The sequence below is a fragment of the Neltuma alba genome, unplaced genomic scaffold, assembly GCF_004799145.2.
Source record: "Neltuma alba isolate B1F8T4 unplaced genomic scaffold, ASM479914v2 tig00012462_pilon, whole genome shotgun sequence".
Classification (NCBI taxonomy): Eukaryota; Viridiplantae; Streptophyta; class Magnoliopsida; order Fabales; family Fabaceae; genus Neltuma; species Neltuma alba.
The window spans coordinates 63,786-75,437 of record NW_021636938.1 but is presented as its reverse complement, the minus strand read 5'-3'; the positions used below and the strand labels follow the sequence as shown (position 1 = coordinate 75,437).

The window sequence follows — 11,652 nt, the reverse complement described above, 5'->3', positions numbered from 1 at the left end:
AACATCATTCCCCAGTCATTGAGCTCCTCCTCCAACAACCCACTCATTTTAGAACATCCCTCTATTTTTTTTTGGAAAAAAAAATTAATATCATCAATTGTAATCCCTAAGCGTTGACACTAGTACCATATGCAATCATTAGGATTATTTGAAAAAATAAGTACAAATTTGTGAGAAGAAATGAATCAAGATATTGTATTTAAAATCAAAACAAATTCTTTAATTAGCTCATCTATATTTATATTAGATGGAGTATAAGTCAGTCTACATACAGTCAATAAATAAAGCTTCTTTTATTCTATCATTTATTTGGGCAATTGGCAGAGAAATGGTAAAAGAAAAAGCATTTTAAGAAGTAACAATGGAAACTTTACCATCGTTAATCACTAGAAAAAGAAAATTTTAAAAGCAACTTTCCGGAGTCACCGTCAAAGTAGAGGCACTTAAGCGTCATTGAGCTAGAAGGTTCCTACAATTTGGCCACCATTTAATTTGATCGTAAATGAAAGGAATTGAATTTAGGATGAGATGAAAAGCAAAAGGTAGAGGGACCCATGTGGTGAAGATAAGGTACGACCAAGTCAATTTAAAATTTTTTTTTCTCTTTTTTAATATGCTATCTCTTATTTTTAATATAAAACTCATTTAATTAATTTAGAAACATTAAAAAAACTAAATAAATTTCTTTGAAATATATGCATTTATTATTTTTTAAAACCAATTTACTTAATTTATAAACCACTATATAATCCAATAATATGCATAGATATTTTAAAGATATTACGTAACATATATATATTATAATTAAGTAATTTATTGGATTTATTTAATTTTTTAAAATTAATTAAATTAAAGAAATTAAATAAGTCTTATATTAAAAACAGGAAATAGAATATCAAACAATAGTTCATATTCTGATTGGATTTAAATGAAAGAAGAAATTAATTAGATAATCACTAATTAGCTAGTATTCTTGGAAGCAAAATATTTAGGTGGGCGGGAACTGGGAGAAACCAATAGTGAAGAACTTTTACGACCAAGTCAAACTTACTTGTACCAATTGAAAGACCTTTATTTCAACCGTGCCCCTCTTTCCTAGAGACCATAAAAGAGAGGAAGAGTGAGTGTAGTATATACAAAAGCCAAATCACGAGAGTCATATATTGCTGTAAAATATGAAGAAGGCTATTCTAATTGCTTTTCTCGTTTGGGTTTCTGCCATATTTCTCTCCCTTCCCTCTTCCACTCATGCACGTCTATTACAAGGTAACAACTTCAACTTCGTTTGCTCAGCTGCTTTATCATCATAATCATCGTCATCATCTTACAATCTCATTCACTGTGACTAGCATCACTACAAAAAAAATTGACTTTCAGCGGTGACAAAAAGTCGCCGCTGAAAGTTTTTAACGACGACTTTTCATTGCTAAAAAGTCATTTCTGTAATAGCCGTGGTTGAAAACTTTTAGCGGCGACTAAAAAGGTCGTGATTGAAAGATACTTTCAGCAGTGACTTTTAGAAGTTTCAGCAGCACCATTTGTCATCGCTGAAGACTTTTCAGTGGCGACTTTCTTGTCGCCGTTGAAAGTAATGCCTAACAAGAATTGGCTTTACCAACGCCACGTCATCATCGCCGGCTACCACGTCATCGTTGCCGGCCGTCACGTCATCACTAGCCACCTCCACGTTATTGCCACATCACTCCTCCCCACCACGTCATCATCCAAATATTTTTACCTTAAATGTGTCTTCTTCAAGGTTCGAACTCATGACCACGTCCTTTCATGTCCAATCTTCTTGCCGCTGAACCAGATTGAATTTGTTTATTAATATTATAAAATAAAATATATATTATTATATTACACTTTTAGCGATGACATTATAAAGTCGCCGCTGAAAGTCAAACCTTCAGCAGCGACACCGATAGTCACCGCTAAAAGTCTACTTTCAGCGGCGACCATAGAATGTCGCCGCTGAAAGTGAATCTAATGATTATCAAAGGTATACTTTCAGTAGCGAAAAAAAAAGTCACCGTTGAAAGTCTTAGTTTCAGTAATGAACTTTCAGCGGCGACAAGAAAAGTCACCGCTGAAAGTCCACTTTCAACGGCGACAAGCAAAGTCACTGCTGAAAGTGGACTTTCAGCGGTGAACTTTCAGCGGCGATACTTTTGTCGCAATTGAAAGTCTTACTTTCAGTCGCGAACTTTCAGCGGTGACAAAAAAAGTTGCCGCTGAAAATCTTAGTTTTAGCGGCGACTTTTGGTGTCGCCACCGAAAGTCATCGCCTAAAGTCTTTTTTTTTCGTAGTACATCTTGCCTCAGTTATGAAATTACTATTACGCTAATTAATTTTTTTTGGGTCATTTCTGAATACATTAAATTGATATTCCTACGGTCCTATTCATAAATCATTTATTTCCAACATATGTTTTCCTGAAGTTTTATTAACTTTGCCTTAAAATTTAATAGCTTTTTTTTTTCTTACTTTACCTTTATATAGTACATACACCTTTCAAGAAAATAATAATTTATAGGCAATAATAAACAAAGAGTAAAACAGTACATGCATGTTAAAAATTTAATCACATGACTTCTATAAATAGAATCAGATGAACATGTTATATTGATATTTGTATGTAAATATTATATATGATGACGATGCAGAAAGGACATCAGTAACCTCGCCAACGCCGGAGAAGAATAAGCCTGCAGTAAAATGTCCTCCTGGTTCTTCTTATTCTGCTTGCCTTCCACCACGAGCAAAGCCAACTCCAAAAGTTTGCAATCCCTATAGTAGGCATGGCTGCAAGAAGTAGGAAATAAAAGAAATATATGAATGATACGTATAAGGTATAATAATAATATATAGTCCTTTTGCTTGGTGGAAGATCATAACAATGTCCTAATAATCCATTATTAAATAAATTACTCTCATGTTTCTGTGTCATGTGTGTTGTTTCAGCTTTTGATTAAATTTATCTTTTGAGGAATAATGTCTTCCTGCCTAGATTATTTCATGGGAAGTCGAGGTTTAGGTTTCTCATGAATTCTATGTACCTTTGTGTGTAAGAATTATGTAATTCTTAAATTTATGTGCTGGTGTTGTAGTTGAAATAAAGAATTAAGTCCACTCCTGGCCTTTTTGCTATCTTTTTAACTAGTTAATTCATAGAGTTAATTCTGGTAAGAAAAAGAAAAACCGAGGGAAATGGTCCAAATCTTGAATTATTGAATTGATTGCATCACTTGAGGAAAAAAAAAGTTAAAATGAGATCAATTAAAAGTGATAAAATTAAGTTAGTTAAGGATAGCATATTTGAGTAATGCGTTCAATTTTTTCTTTTATATTATTTAAATCTTATCTGGCCATCTTTTCTACTTATGCAAGTAGCTCAATTTAGTTTTCTCTAATCATCCCCCTGGAAAATTTCTCACGGGCTGAACCCTACGAGAAAACAGTTAAAAACATTTAAAGAAAGTGGCCACTTCTCACTCTAAATGTTCAAGAAAAGACTCTTCATACATAAATGGAATTCGTAATCCCAACATTTTAAAAATATTTCATATTAACAAATGTTTACCATTTTTTGTGTTTAAGTTACTTATATCTATCTGTTTATATAACCTATAAACTTGTGACTGCTTTGTGATTGGTCCACGTGTCAAATTTACACATGTTTCTCGATAAGATGTTAAATGCATAGCATGATGGTTAGTAGACAATTAATTCGATTAATAGCCAATTGATTTGGATAAGAGCAAAGGGGCATATGACTGACCACTTCATTCTATCCAAGGACGTCATTTCCAAGGGGCCATATGACTGCATGTCTTCCTAGGATAACGAGTCTTCTAACGAGAATGACTCTTCGTCCTCACTAATTAAAATACCGCATTATTTTTGGCGGGGGCCCCTTGAATACTGACGTATATAAATGGACAAATATCCTTTCAATTTCAAAATGAAATGTTTGCACCCATAATAGTGAAGCGTCCCACTCCAAGGTTGGGAATGACATTTGGGGATGTCTCCATGTTTTTGAGTGTCTGGGATAAGCATACCTACTGGACAATATGTGCACGAGCGCTCTCTGTGACATGGAATCTTTCTCACTTAGCTGATGATGCAACTATAGCTTTCAATTGTATTATCTGTGACAACAAGGCATGAAGTCTATTCATTGAGAAGAATAAATTGTGAACTTTGTTTATCTGTGACAAAAAGGTATGAAGTCTATTCATTGACCTATTACAAGAATAAATTGTGAACTTTGTTGTTTTAGACTTTTGATGCAAGGCATAGATACAATCCAGTGATTATAAGGGTGTGCTTTGTGTAATAGGGTGACATGGTTTTGGCAACTACAAGGCGTAAAGATCTCATTAGACGACTCGGTGGTATCTTAAAAGAGGGATGTACATATTTGTTTCGAAGATTCTCAGTGGGGAATAGAATTAACATAGTCAATAATTCATTCAAAATAACCCTGTAGGAGTATTCCTATTTTGAATTAATGCCACAAGAGTTAATTGCTGAATTGAGGATTACATTTCAGCCTCTCTACGGTTTGGGGTCCAAGATTACTAATATTTGCTATTGGAGATGTCTTTGGCCTAATGAAAGGTGTCACACCGTTGGAACAAATAATCTTCGTAGGGGAAACAATAGAGCAGTTTTGCTTTCGATTATTTGATGAGTGGTAACAAAATTCCATAACTCTCTAGCTACGATAAGAACTTTACATGCAAAAATTTAGTTTATTTTATCCGCAATGGAATCAGCTATCATCTGATGTTACAACTGCATCATTTCTTTTTTATGAATCAAGATCGACAAAATATTTGGTGAGTTGTGTCGCATGTTTTGTCTATCATTTGGAGGAGAAATTCCAGTTTCTCAAGGACAAAACAAAATTATGCTTCTCCCCAGGATTTTCATGGTTGACTAGCTACGAAGGCCTGATAAAAGTTGCCTTTGATTACAAGGACCTGCAGATAGATCTATTCAGACGAAATATAAAGCGTCAACGACTTAACATCCAAAGGACCAGAACGAATGCTAGCTCTACTTCAAGAACTTCAGCATGAAACGAACTTGAAGAAGCATCTATTAGTGGCTATAGATTACGTTTTTTTTTTTTTTTTGCCCTTTTCCCTCTTGTTAAAAACTATTTTCATGTGTGGGTAGAAGATGTTTTGCATGAGAAGGATGAATCTTCACTTTAATGTGTATTTGCTCAAGCAAAGGATCACTGTCTGTCAACTTCATCATATAACAATTGCAGGAAAGGTCTATCTTTTAGATCCATTCATTTAAAATCCGCTGTGTAATATTCTGGATCTTTTTTATTTTTTATTTTTTGTGATAAACACATTTTTTTTAATTCCTTTTTTTGGTCATTTGACGACTGAGACTCGTCGACCTGGGGGATAAGGGAGACAGAAACGTCAATGCAGGGAATTGGACAAGTCCATGGCTAAGAAAATGAACGAAGCATGCCCATAGAATCATTTGTATCAAAATTTTTCTTTCGTTTTATATACAAATTTTTTTTTAGATATTTACTCTCTTAGTTTCTCTAGTCCTAAACATCAGAGATGGATTAAAGCTTTAGTTTTATCTTAAATAAGATTTCAATTCAATTTGTCTCTCAAAATTATAATGTTTTTTGCTAAACTATTGTACATATAGCAAAGGACTAAGGGGGTTTCCATTAAGAAATTGCTCTAATGCATATGATTAAATGAGGTATTTTAGAAAAAATCAATGCACATTTCTTTCAAATAACTAACTTAATTAATTTTTTTAATATTTATAAATTAGTTATTTATATTAAGGACGTGAGGTTGTAAATATTTATTAAGCTCATGAAACCACTTTGATATTATTTATAAGGTAGAGAGAAAAAAATTTTCATCCTAGCATGTCATTATATTTTTAACATTAGTTTCCCTTGTTATCCCTTATTAATGTTTGTGTATATTATTTAACTTTTAAAGTATGTATACTTAATAGATGTAAAGTTGAAAATTTATTAATGAGAAAGGGAGGGACAAAAAGAAAAGAATTATATTACTTCTTTCATTTATTTTTATAAGAAATAACTAACAAAATCACACAGTTCAAAATATTAGTTAAATTTAGTTAAAAATAATAAATATATATGTAATATATATATATATATATATATATTCTAATTATACCCTTGCTTATAAAGGGGCACGTGAGAGATAATGAGTGAAATTTTATCACAAATAAATTATAAGTAGCACCTATTTTTAAAGAGAGTGAAAACGAAAAAAGCTAATTTAAAATTTTAGATGGAAAAAAATTTATTTTATACTTAAAAGTAAAAGAAATTGTTGCTTATAACAAGAAACATACGGTGTGTATTTTATATATAACTTTCAGCTAATAATTTTATCACAAATTAAAATGTTGAGTGTAAAGAAATTTATTTGCATAATATCCACACAAAGAAGTCGGAAATTTTTTTTTGGGGAAAAAAACTCACAAGTCACTTTAATTATTTATACACATATTTTCTTTTCATTATTGTTTAGTAATTTTCAAGAAACTATTCTTCATATAACTGAAATTTTTTATCCTAAAATTTTTCATGTGAACCCAATTAACTACTAGTTGTCTCAGCAGCAATACCATCTTATACTTGAATAAAGTTTTAGCTCAGATATGATATTGATATATTTATATACGTGTGTATATTTAAATTGTATTAAAAAAAATACTAAATAGACTTGTCGTCGAAATAAAATATCTTGCTTTCAAGTCTTGTCGGCAATTTGTTTGATCGACCATATGCGGTTATGCCGCCTGGCGCAAATTCCTTTGATAACTACGTACGTCACTTTGGACTTTTCTCTAAATATCAAGCAATTATTTGTAATTTTAAAATAATTGGTTAAAATTAAAAGGATAAATTGTCTCATTCTTAAATGTACACTCTTAATTAATTTATCTCTTTAATTTATAATGTTTTTTCAAACCCTCTTTATTATTTGTACATATTAAAAGAATTTTACATCAATAGAGGAGTTTTTAAGACAAATTATTAAAAAGAATATTTTAGAAAATTACTATTATTACACATTTTTCATAAATAATAAATAATTTTTTAATTTTTATAAATTAATTATTTAGCTCATATATATGGAGGACAAAACGACTAATTAAAATGTGAGCATGTGCTTTATGTAGTGGTTGAGTCGACTAAATACCTTACGGATTTGGACGCAATCAATGAATTATCAATCAATCAATTAGTTATATAAAAGAAAAAATGAGCTGACTATTCATATATTGGCAAGAGTACAGCTTTATATCATGCACCGAAATATAGATATGTGGATATTATGTGAAGCTCAATTATATATATGCATTAAAAATCAGTTTCCTTTTTGGGCCAAAAAAGCCTTAAATTCTAACTTTAATTTGCCTTCTCTCTTTTCTTATTCAGGACTATAAATAACTTATAAATATATTTTTCTTTATTTGCCAACTTGCAGAGTATAGAAAAAATCCTCAAAAAAAAATTCTTAAAATTTCAAAAAGATATAAATCAGTGACTCTAATTTTAATAATTTCATATCGGCTCACGTGCATTAAAATGGAACTTAAAAATGTTACGTTGTTTTTTATCACAGTGCCCTCTTTTTTTTTTTCAAAAAAAAAAAGCCAACTGAACACTCTTTATATAACTGGTGTTAAAACAATTTGCCACAATGGTTATTAATAAAACCGCCGTGGAAAAATCAATTTTCCACGACGGTTTTTTAAAGAATCATCGTGGAAAGTAAAGTTTAAACAGCGGTTTTATTAATAACCGCCGTGAAAATTTAATTTTCTATGACGGTTTTTTACAAAACTGTCGTGGAAAATCTTACAACTACTGTGTTTTATTTACATTTCAACGTCGACTGTATCCACTTCGCCTCCAAAACCGTCATGAAAAACCCTTGATAATCGTCGTTAAAAGCTTTTTTTTCTGGTAGTGATCATATTCTTGCACTAAGAAAATCTACGCATCATATATATAAAGTATTAATAAAGAGGATAACATGAGGAATAGTGAAGGGAGGGATAATACAAGGGCTGATGCAAAGCAGGGAACGAATTAAAATTTCGACAATATTTAATTGTAAAGGAAAAGAATTAAATTTAAGAAGGTAGTTGTGACTGACTGACGGTTGAAACGAATGAAAAGCAACAGGTGGATATCCGAGAGACGCCAAGGTTGAAGGGACGACTAAGTCAATTTAGATTTTTTTTAATAATATATATGAAGCAATTGTTTGTATGATTGGAGTGGATAAAAAGGCAAGAATAAATTACATTACATCTTGTCCTTAATATAAGAGTTAGACAACTAATTTATAAATATTAAAAAATCAATTAAGTTAGTTATTTATAATAAATAAATGTTAAATTTTTTAAAATATTCTTATTAATCTGCATTAGAATATAAATACTTTATCGTGTGCAATTATCATAGAGACTATTTTAAAAAATAAATAAATAACTATAAAAGGCAAAGTAGATTAAAATCTTATATTTAGGATCACACTGAAATATAAAAAAATAAATTAGATTCCGTTGTGATATGTGAGCATACTAAACTGATATGTCAATATTATATGATGATGACGATGCAGATCAATGTTCATGGGAAGACTCGCCGATGAGGGATATGGATAAGCCGGGAGTGAAATGTCCTCCTGGTTCTCGTCGTAATACTCATTGCCGTTCCAGCATCAAACCCTATTCCAAAAGCTCCATGTGGTCTTAATTCCGATCTTTTTTCAAATAAGTTGCTGTCTTGTTTCTGATGTTACCCCATCATATGACTAAATTGACTAATTGAGAGAGATTAAGAAAATTACTAAATTACTTTAAAGTATTTATACTTATAGTTTTTTTTTTTCAACTAATTCATCTCACTTATAACAACAATAACAAAGACTTATCCCACTAGGTGGGGTCAGCTATATGGATTGCACGACATCATGGAGCCTTATCCAAAGCCAAATATTTAGATAGATTGTTAATTGAAAGATCTCTCTCAATAACTTTATTAAGTGTTGTCTTTGGCCTTCCTCTACTCTTTTTTAGAGGACTCCATACTGTTTGCGCAACTCTTCTTACCAGCGTATCCCAAGGCCTTCTTTGCACGTGACCAAACCATCTCAATCGGTTTTCTACCATTTTCTCATCAATAGCAACCACTCCAACTTTTCCTCTTATATGTTTATTACGGATCTTGTCTTTTCTTGTATGACCATACATCCATCTCAACATGCTCATCTCAGCAACTGCCACTTTATGTTCATGATGTTGTCCCTTTAAAGCAATTCGTCTCACTTATAAATTGATATATAATCTAATAATACACATAAATGTGTTAGAAAATCATAAATATATGCTATAATTAAATAATTTGTAACTTCTTTAATCTCCTCAAATTAGTCAACTAGGTTTTATATTAAGAATTAGAGGCGGTACCTTTCTAGAGCTGCCTAAATAAGTCATACATATATGTTTGCAGCTTTTAATGATTATTTTTGTTATGAAGAATAATGTCTTACTACCTTGATTTCATGGGGTCCAGGTAAAGATTGCTCATGAATTCTATATAATTTTGAGTGTACGTGAGACATATATAATTCTTAAGTTTATGTGCTGGTGTTGTACTTGAAATAAAGAAGAGGCCTCCTGGCTTCTTTATTAATTAATCAATACAGTTACTTCTCTGCGGGTAATTTTTCTTTTGTTTTGGCAAAGACGATGAAAGGTGGTAGTGGAGATCTGCCGGGGAATTGAAGAGAGGTAGGGCCAGGCGGGATATTTCTGAGTCTTCTTTTTCTGAGAAAGAGGTTAAGGGTGAGGAAGAAGACAAGGCAAAGGATTGAATAATTGATAATGAAATTGTGGACATATTTTTGCTTCATACTTTGATAATTCATGTGCTTTTCTTTAAAGGGACATGTGGGACAGATGGATTTTATTATATTTTGTTTTCTCTTGTCTAAAGTCAACTGTGCTGAGTCACATAAGATCACTTCAAAGTATAACTTTCTCCATTAGAATAACTTCTTGTATTATTTTAAAATATTTAATTATTATTAAAATATATAAAATATTTAATAAGACTAAAATAACAACAGACGAGTGTATATTGATATTGGCAATTTCTTAAAAATATACTTATATTTTGGTCTTATCCTTTGCCAATATAATTTAGTCTTTATTTATAAGTCAACTTTTAGAAATCTTTCATGGTTTTTTTGATAAGCCACATGGGAACTGACCAAGGGGTTCTAATTTGAAATTTTTAACTAATAATTTTTAAATAAAATATGCAAAGGGAGATATTTTAAAGTGTGCTGATATGCTTGGACGAGAAGCCCACATGGGAACTGACCAAGGGGTAACCCAGACTTGTCAAGCAGAGGTGCTTATAGATCAGAAGAGGAGGATGGAGGAGAATCTTACTCCTCATAACTGATTTATTTTGACGTTTCTCAGGCTTCAGCTTGCCTGTTTGTAGTAATTGGAAAAAAAAAGGGGGTAAAGATATAATAATTTTAACCCTGATCTTATTTTCACGTGTAATTTTAAAGATATTTTGGGATTTTCTCACAATTTCTTTGCTTTTGATTTTTATTTTTCGGTAGAGTAGAGACTATAAATAAGTGATAGAGCAGCGAAGTGTGAGCATACAAAATTACTGGAGTGCATTGTGCCCTCTCTTTCACTCTCTACACTCTCACAATGAAGAAGGCTATTCTCATTGCTTTTATTATTCTGGTTTCCGTATTTCTCTGCCTTCCCTCTTCCACTCATGCTCGAGCATTATCAGGTAACAACGTAACTTCTTCCTTTAAATTTGCAGCTTCTTATCCTTTTCCCAATCTCATTTACTGTGACTCTCTTGTATTGCCTTGATTAAGATTTATTTTGCCAAGATATACATATGATATGATGATAATATGCAGAAAGGGTAGAGTCAGTTACTGGGGGAGCACCAATAAGAAATAAGCCAGCAGTTCCATGTTCTCCTGGTAAAAGATATACTTCTTGCATGCCAAAGACGAAGCCTCCGAGCCCTCCATGCTCAATCTATGTCCGAGGCTGTTCACCACCTGGGAATTAGATATAACAACAATGAATAATTAGATATGATGATAATTATGTTTCTTATATTTTCTAGCTAGCAGGGAACGTATGTAATAATTGTATTTAAAACTTTTAGGTACTGTTTAATTTCTGGGTTGTGTGTATATGTTTGTTGCAGCTTTTGATTTCACTTGTCTCTTTTGAAGAATAACATCGCTATTCCCGACTTGGCTTTCTCTGCAGGAAGTACGGTTGTATTTCGCTTACAGTCCGTTTGGTTCTCTGAATCGGAGAACATGGAATGATTACGAGAATTTGTTTGGTATATAATTAAGAAAAAATGATGCACAGGCATATTAGTTGAATTACAGCCAACATGGGAATAGATAAGAATAATAAACGAAGAGACAAAATCATCCGATCAATATATATATATAATATATATAATATGAATGTTTTTTTGCCAAAATATGCAATAACTCTGTTCATATAAATAATAAATTAATTGACAAAAT

The 11,652-nt window shown here is 31.7% G+C and overlaps 1 long non-coding RNA gene across 1 annotated transcript; it reads left to right on the top strand.

Moving 5' to 3' along the window:
* Nucleotides 1-10,653: 10,653 nt before the first annotated feature.
* On the top strand, nucleotides 10,654-11,348 carry LOC114727301 (uncharacterized). Its single transcript, XR_003738575.1, has 2 exons — nucleotides 10,654-10,880; nucleotides 11,017-11,348. It is a non-coding gene; the product is annotated as an uncharacterized LOC114727301 (long non-coding RNA).
* Nucleotides 11,349-11,652: the final 304 nt, after the last annotated feature.